Here is an 8,558-nt window from a genome sequence, read left to right as displayed (position 1 = left end):
TATTGTATAAAATAAAAAATCAATTTAAATAGATTTCAATTATGTTATTTTCTTAGATTAAAGCTATAATCAAGTTATTCTTTTGGTTTAGTTTTAAAATAAAAATTTATTTTGCCTCATTCTTTATTAATTTATAGAATGGAAATTGAATGGTTAAAATTAAAATCAGTAAATTCATGTTGTTTAATTGTCAAAAAAATGATGAAAAAGCAAATAAACCGTTATTCTGATAACATAATAAATAAAATGGATAAATTATAAATTTATGAAAAGAACAAAAGAAAAAAAGAAACACTACTTGAAAAGCTATACTACAGGATATGGCCTAAAAAGATGAATACAAGATAATGAAAGTAGCATAAAAATCGAACAATCATCCTTATGTAGCCTCTTTAGTGTAGTTAGCATCCTCCTCTCTTTTTTTTATTTTACTCATACTAGATTTTTTTCGGTAAAGATGAAACTTTTAGTTGTATTTTTTGCACATACTTCAGAGTATATTGACTGAGTTCAATTACTATCAACAATAGAGGTTATTGTTAAGTCTGATGACAAGCCAAGTAGTGACATGGCAAGAGGATGGTGATGTGACATGTGATGACTCATAAAAGGAAGAGGTGATTAGGATGATGATTTGGCAAAACATTAATGAAGCTTCAAGGGATATGAAGATCAAGGTGGAGATTTTATTTAGAAGATGCTCCTCTCAATAAAGTCATGTGATGATCAACTATTTTTGGAAAGTGCATCAAGTCTAAAGAATCTCTTCAAGAAAGGCAAGTTTTATTTAAAGTATGTTTATCTATCCTTGGTAAGATTAGGGATGATAAATCATATCTTTGATAGAGCTCCTTTTTAGAAAGATCTATTTGAAGAGAGAGGAATAGTCTATCATTGGTAAGAATTCAAGATCATGAAGATTGTATGAAGTTATTAGAAGACACAAAGTTTAACTTGGTATGAAGCTATTTGAAGACACAATTTCAAGAAGGAAAGAACATGTTTAGTTTGGTGTGAAGGTATCTAAAGACACAAACTAAATAAGGTAAGAAGAGACCTAGGAGATCATCAAGACCATATTTAGCAACACAAGATTGTAAAAAGATCCAAGAGCTATCTATGGGGCGGAACTATTCATGGAAACTAATCATGTGTGGAGATTGTTTGAAGATTGCATGAGATATGATTAGAGATTTGGAGATCCAAGCATGGATGATTGAAGATCATGCTTGAAGATATTGAAGGCTAAACTTGGATGAAGATGAGATCAAGTTTAGTAACAATATTTTCATGAGTCAAATGAAGATCATTTGGAAGACCAAACTTGGGCTAAGTTTGGAAAGAATATCGGGAGATCTTCGGTGGCTATCTTTGGTGAGATGGTCGCATGTGCCTTGGGAGAGGGAGACCTTCTGAAGTGATATGAGGAAGGAAGCAGTGCAAGTAGGAGGAGCTCCGGTCGAGTCAACTGTTGTGAGGCGGACTAAAGGAATTGGGAGGTTGAAGGTCGCAGATTCGGGTGCATCTGGCTAGAACTCAGTCATGTTTAGTAAGATGGGCCATGTTGTAACTGGGTGTTGCAACATCTAACTTTGGAAGGTGTCCAAGTTAGAAAGCAACGGAGAATTCTAAAAGAGGTAACTGTATTAGACATCGGTGCATCTATATAAGAGATCCAGCTCGAAGATTTAGGATGAGCTAACAAGTGAGAGACTCTTCGGTGAGAGTTGAGTGTGTGGCCGTCGGACAATCTTGAGAGGATATTCTTTGTATTGAGAGAGTGAGAATGTTGTACTCCTTGTTCTTATACCTCTTTTAGTGGATTGTTTCTCCGGGCCTGACCCCCCAAATGTAGGCAAGTTTGTGCCGAACTGGGTTACCAATTTGTGTGTCTACTTTCCCTTGATGTTTGATTGTGTGTGTGTTTAATCTTTGAGTGAGTTTTTTCAGTGAACTTAGCACATCACACCCCCTAGAATCATCAAGTGGTATCAGAGCATTGGTCGTCATTGTGTGCTTTGGTGTCAAGGCCTGCGAGATCCAAGCAAGAAGTCCTGACGATGGTTGCAAGAGAAGGAGCATCGGTGACTCGGCCACCTTTACTCAACGGTTCCAACTACCCATATTGGAAAGCATGGATGAGGGTGTTCATAAAATCCCTTAATGAAAGCGCATGGACAGCAGTTGAAGAAGGATGGTCTCCTCTAGTCGACCTTGATGATGAGAAGTGTGAGATCAAGAAGAAGAAAAGCAAGTGGAGTTTGGAAGATATGAGCAAGGCTAATGCAAATGGGAAGGCTCTCAATGCTATTTTCGGAGGTATAGATGAAAATCAATTCAAATACGTATCTACCTGTGAATCAGCAAAGGAAGCTTAGGACATCTTCCAAAGGATACATGAAGGTACAAATCTGGTTAGAATCTCTAAACTCCAGATACTAACAAGCAAGTTCGAAAGTCTGAAGATGGAGGAGGATGAAACTATTGCTGCATTTAATGCCAAGTTGATGGACATAGCTAATCAAGCCTTTCAACTTGACAAAAGATATTCTGACGAGGAGTTAATTCAGAAGACTCTAAGGTTACTACCCAAGAGATTTGAAGCAAAAGTGGCAGCAATAGAAGAGGCTTGAGACATCTCTAGTATGCCCTTAGATGAGCTGATGGGATCACTCCAAGCATATAAGATGAATCAGAAGATGGATAGAAAAGATGAAGGGCTAGCATTGAAAGTCGAAGCTGAGATGCAGAAGATGTTACAACATGGGGAGTTGCAACATTAGGAAGACTGCGTTGATGAAATCGCATTGCTATCAAAGAAACTTCATAAGATGTTCAGACAATACCAGACTGGGAATAGAAGAGTTTAGAGAGAAAACTACAATGAAGAGGAGAAGAAGGATGAAGAGGAGAGTAATAAGAGAAGCAGAAATATCAAGTGTCGAGAATGTGGAGGCACTGAACACATTAGGTGTAAATGTGCCAATACCTTGAAGAAAAAGAAGAAGGCACTGAATGCTACATGGAGTGATAAGTCCGAAAGAAGTGAAGAAGATAATGAAGAGGAATCAGAAGGCCTGACAAGTCATTATATTGGCTTTCTAGCTATTCTCTCCTTAAAAAGCAACAGTGCTGCTTGTCCTGAAGCAACATCAGAAGATAGTGATGACAGTAACAAGATTATAAGTGAAAGTGACCTGCTGAAAGCATATGAGCTCATGTTGGAGAAATTTGACATAATGATCTTGCAAAGCAAACGTCTCGAGGAAGAGAAGGAAAAATTGTAGAAGAAGCTTACTGAATGTGAGAAGAAGTTGTCTCATGCTGAAGGGGCTATCAACTCCATAAACAAAGGAAAGATGAAACTAGATGAAATCTCATCTACTCAAAGACCTCTAAAGTCTAAGAGAGGTCTCAGTTACATTTGTGAATCTTCAGGAATAGAGAAAAACAAACTAGAAAAAGTGTTTGTGAAGCCTCATCAACACATGGAGAAGGATGAAAGAGAAGTTCTCACATGTTTTCATTGTAGAGAAAGTGGGCATATCCGGTCTAAATGTATCAAGTTAAGAGAAGACTTGAAAGAAGGAAGAATCATTGCATATGAGCATAAAACCATTAAGAAGAAATTAAGAGGGAAGATGATAGTTATCAAGAAGACATGGATTAGAAGAAACTACAAGGAGAAGGAATGTTCAATGAATCAGCATAACCAGAATGTTAACTATGCCTATCAAAAATCAAATGAGGGAAGGACTGTGTGTGGGATGAGAAGTATTGATCCACCATGACTATATTTGTTCTAAAAAAAAAGGGAGGTTATATATATAAGAAAAAAAAACAAAAAAAAAATATATGAAGGAAACCCCCAATATTTTTTTTGGAAAAATTATTAAAAAAAATGATGAGAAGTTTAGGGAGTTATTAAAGGGAGTTATTTAGTTTTAACTACCAACATTCAAAAGGAGTCTTTCCAAAACCCTAACCTTAAATTCCAACGGGCTCTCGGGTTTCAGAGAAGAAAGAGAAGGAGGAAATCAAGATGAAGTATAAGAGGGTGGCTTGCAGGTTTCCTGGTAAGAAGAAAGGGTGTAGTGATTCCTCTCAAGGCATGAAGACATCCAGTGATGTTAGCAACCCTTCGGTAGAAGCCCAGGAAGGCATGTCCAAGGCGTTGATTCCGTATGTTCCACCTGCACCATTGAGCATTGCCTATCCAGAGACATCAGAAATAGAGAGAAAGGACCCCCTAGCATGGCTCACTCGGAGGTTCCCAAAGTTATTCAGAAAGGAGAAAAGGTCTGGAGGTTCTTCCACCGCAGGTAAAACATCTACAATCGATCCTTATGGTTGGATGAATGACGCCTTTCCTGGTATATTCAAGGGAAAAAGCAATTTGGGTTCTCAAAAAGAAGGTTCTGAATCAAGTACAAGAAGCAAGAAAGACTATGATTAGAAAAGAGATTTGTTTAGAGATTACTCTGAAATTGAGAAAGCGGTGAAGTTTGCAGAATAGTATAATGCAGAGGAGACTACTGATGATGTTACAACTGCACCTATAGCAAAAGAAGTTCAGGAGGATAACGAAGCCCAAGAACCTATTACTGAAGACATGTCTGATAATGACAAAGGAAAGGAAACACTTGTTGAAGAATTAGAAGAGGAATCAAGTGATTTTTCAGGCAGTCACAGATCAGAGTTTGATGAAGACCCCGAAGAGACAGTCCAGAAGATACTAATAGAATTGAAAAATTCTGAAAAGAAACTAAGTGTTGAAGATGATGACTATGTTCCAACCCCTGTTGCAACATCCGAGAGTTCAAATAGTTCAGAAAATGTTCCCCTGAAGCACAAGATAGAGGAACTCAGGAAGAAGTAGAAGACAGAAGGAAGTGGGTTGAAGAGAAAGGAAGAACCAGTTCTTAGAAGCCAGAAGAAGATTGAAGAAAAGAGGCCAAAGAAGAACATGGAAACTCAACCCAAGCCTCTGCAAAGAAGACCCCTATTGTTTCAGGAAACAAGAAGAAATCAACAGTACCAAACTAAAAAAGGTTCTTGAATGATGATTGTAGGAAGAAATGGGAGATTTTATGTAAACGAGGTGTAATTGCTAAAAGGATCATTGATGAACCTGCATTTGATCAATATGGCTTGACAGATTTTTTGAATCACAAGGGACTTATAAAATCTGTCACTTTAGGGAAGCACTATAGCCTATTTTTGTTCAGGGGTTTTACAGCAACTTAACCTCAAAAATCAAGTCTCCTAGGGCATCAGGCTACCATCAAATCTTTCTGAGAGGAAAAACTGTGAAGTTCTCACCAGAGGGCATTAATGATTTTCTAGAATGCCCTACTGCAGTTGAAAATGGAGTATATGTGTATAATGATGATGACATAATCATAGCACTGATTGGTGGTAAACGCAGCTCATGGGGACCAGAATCAAGACTCTCTACCTCAAAGTTAGCAATGAAGTACAATGTATTGTTCACCTTGGGTGATTTCAATTGGTTTTCTACTACCCATACCTTAAGCATTCTGAAGGAAATGGTCATGCTACTCTATGCCATTGTTACGGGGAAACAGTTCAATCTGGGGCAGTTTATCTTTGACAGGATCACTGATATGGTCAATGTCGCCTCAATGTGAGTCATCTTGGTTATCTAGTCTTGATCACTCAATTTATGATGCAGAATGATGTTCCAATGGAGAAGTCTGAGTTGGTGTCTGGAATCAAGAAACTGAAAATCTCTCCCAAACTGTTTGGTGTTGGAAAGGTGATTGATCTACTTGTTGGGAGACATTCTTCAATGGCTGTAGGGAGTGAAGGTGCAAGCGATCCAATGTTTGGTGATTGTGAAAAGCTGCTGGAACAACAGCTTCAAGATTTAGAGAGAAGGCATAAAGCTCTGTTTGTAGAACTGGTAATAATTACTCAACAGAGACAACACATCAGAGGACAACTTCAAGCTATCAGGCAAAAGCAAGGGGGAGCCTTTAGCAGGACTGCAGCAACTTAGGGGGAGGTTTTTTTAAGATCTTTTTGCCATGATTTTGACACAAAGGGGGAGATAGGACTGATGCTGACTACATTTTTTTTATGTGAATAATTATTGTGTGAACAATTTATTTGTCTTTTATTCTGTGTTGGACTGGACTGTTTCTTGTTTTGGTTGTGTTAATATCTAGTTGATTGTTCTTCTGTTATGTTCTCAATGTATCAACTAGCTGTTTGTATTAAGTCAATCAGTCTAGTAATAGTCCTAAGGTCATGTTCAGTTGTCAGTACATGTTGTAACATGGTGTTTTAATAGGCATTAGTCTGATAGGAGCAGAACAAGAGAGTTGTGCCAAATAATGCCAAAGGGGGAGATTGTTAAGTCTGATGATATGGATTGGTATTATATGACAAGCCAAGCAATGACATGGCAAGAGGATGGTAACGTGGCATGTGATGACTCATCAAAGGAAGAGGTGATTAGGATGATGATTTGGCAAAACATTAATGAAGCTTCAAGGGATATGAAGATCAAGGTGGAGATTTTATTTAGAAGATGCTCCTCTCAATAAAGTCATGTGATGATCAACTATTTTTGGAAAGTGCATCAAGTCTAAAGGATCTCTTCAAAAAAGGCAAGTTTTATTTAAAGTATGTTTATCTATCCTTGGTAAGATCCGGGATGATAAATCATATCTTTGTAGAGCTCCTTTTTAGAAAGATCTATTTGAAGAGAGAGGAATAGTCTATCATTGGCAAGAATTAAAGATCATGAAGATTGTATGAAGCTATTAGAAGACACAAAGTTTAACTTGGTATGAAGCTATTTGAAGACACAATTTCAAGAAGGAAAGAACATGTTTAGTTTGGTGTGAAGGTATCTAAAGACACAAACTAAATAAGGTAAGAAGAGACCTAGGAGATCATCAAGACCATATTTAGCAACACAAGATTGTAGAAAGATCCAAGAGCTATCTATGGGGCAGAACTATTCATGGAAACTAATCATGTGTGGAGATTGTTTGAAGATTGCATGAGATATGATTAGAGATTTAGAGATATAAGTATGGATGATTGAAGATCATGTTTGAAGATATTGACGGCTAAACTTGGATGAAGATGAGATCAAGTTTAGTAACAATATTTTCATGAGTCAAATGAAGATCATTTGGAAGAACAAACTTGGGCCAAGTTTGGAAAGAAGATCGGGAGATCTTCGGTGGCTATCTTTGGTGAGATGGTCGCGTGTGCCTTAGTGGGCACGTCCCTCGGGAGAGGGAGACCTTCAAGTGACATGAGGAAAGGAAGCAGTGCAAGCGGGAGGAGCGCGGGTCGAGTCAACTGCTACGAGGTGGACTGAAGGAACCGGGAGGTTGAAGGTCGCAGATTCGGGTGCATCTGTCTAGAACTCAGTCATATTTATTAAGATGGGCCATGTTGCAACTGGGTGTTGCAACATCTAACTTTGGAAGGTGTCCAAGTTAGGAAGCTGCGGAGAATTCTAAAAGAGATAACTGTATTAGACGTCGGTGCGTCTATTTAAGGGATCCAGCTCGAAGATTTAGGATGAGCCAACAAGTGAGAGACTCTTCGGTGAGAGTTGAGTGTGTGGCTGTCGAACAATGTTGAGAGGATATTCTTTGTATTGAGAGAGTGAGAATGTTGTACTCCTTGTTCTTATACCTCTTTTAGTGGATTGTTTCTCCGGGCCTGACCCCCCAGATGTAAGCAAGGTTGTGCCGAACTGGGTTACCAATTTGTGTGTCTACTTTCCCTTGATGTTTGATTGTGTGTGTGTGTTCAATCTTTGAGTGAGTTTTTTCAGTGAACTTAGCACATCACACCCCCCGAAACCATCAGTTATCAATCATGTTAGGCAGGATGCAGTTCATAAGTGATATAAAAATGACCCCAAAGTAAGACTGAATGAAGACAATGAATTAAAAAGATGATCAACTAATTTAATTAATATTGGCATAAAATCATGCCTTTAATATTTCTTTTTATTTTTTTGTCCCTCTTTTAAGATTGCAAGTAGATCATTGTTAAAGTCAAACTAATTTTCATTTTCCAAGCTCATGGGTGCTTACAAAAAGATATAAAACTTGATATAGTGCTACTATTACTAAGATTTTAAGTATGGAAGAGTTGGTAACTTGGTTCGTACAAAATTACAAAATCAAGGATGAATAAAGTCAGTAAATCAAGAGATGATCAACTAATTCAATCTAATGCTACAATAAAAGTATTGTTAAAATTTCTCTTTCTATTTTTTAAAAATAAGATCGAGTATTTTAATATAAAAAATAAACTAGCTAATTATCTAAAGTAATAAAATGCATGACCGCTTACAAAAAAGAAATAGGAATGAGTGATATGGTGCCACTATCATAAGATTTTGAGAAAATGATAAATAGATAGTAACATAACTTTTCTCTCTCTTCATTTTTTTTATCTTATTATTTTTTTATTGTACCATTCTGTGCAATTCATTATAAAAGCCAAATTAATGGAATATTTTCATTTTCACAGATGATGACCTCTTAGAAAATGATATA

Source organism: Dioscorea cayenensis, chromosome 7, assembly GCF_009730915.1.
Source record: "Dioscorea cayenensis subsp. rotundata cultivar TDr96_F1 chromosome 7, TDr96_F1_v2_PseudoChromosome.rev07_lg8_w22 25.fasta, whole genome shotgun sequence".
Lineage (NCBI taxonomy): Eukaryota > Viridiplantae > Streptophyta > Magnoliopsida > Dioscoreales > Dioscoreaceae > Dioscorea > Dioscorea cayenensis.
Note: the sequence above shows the minus strand (reverse complement) of the source record.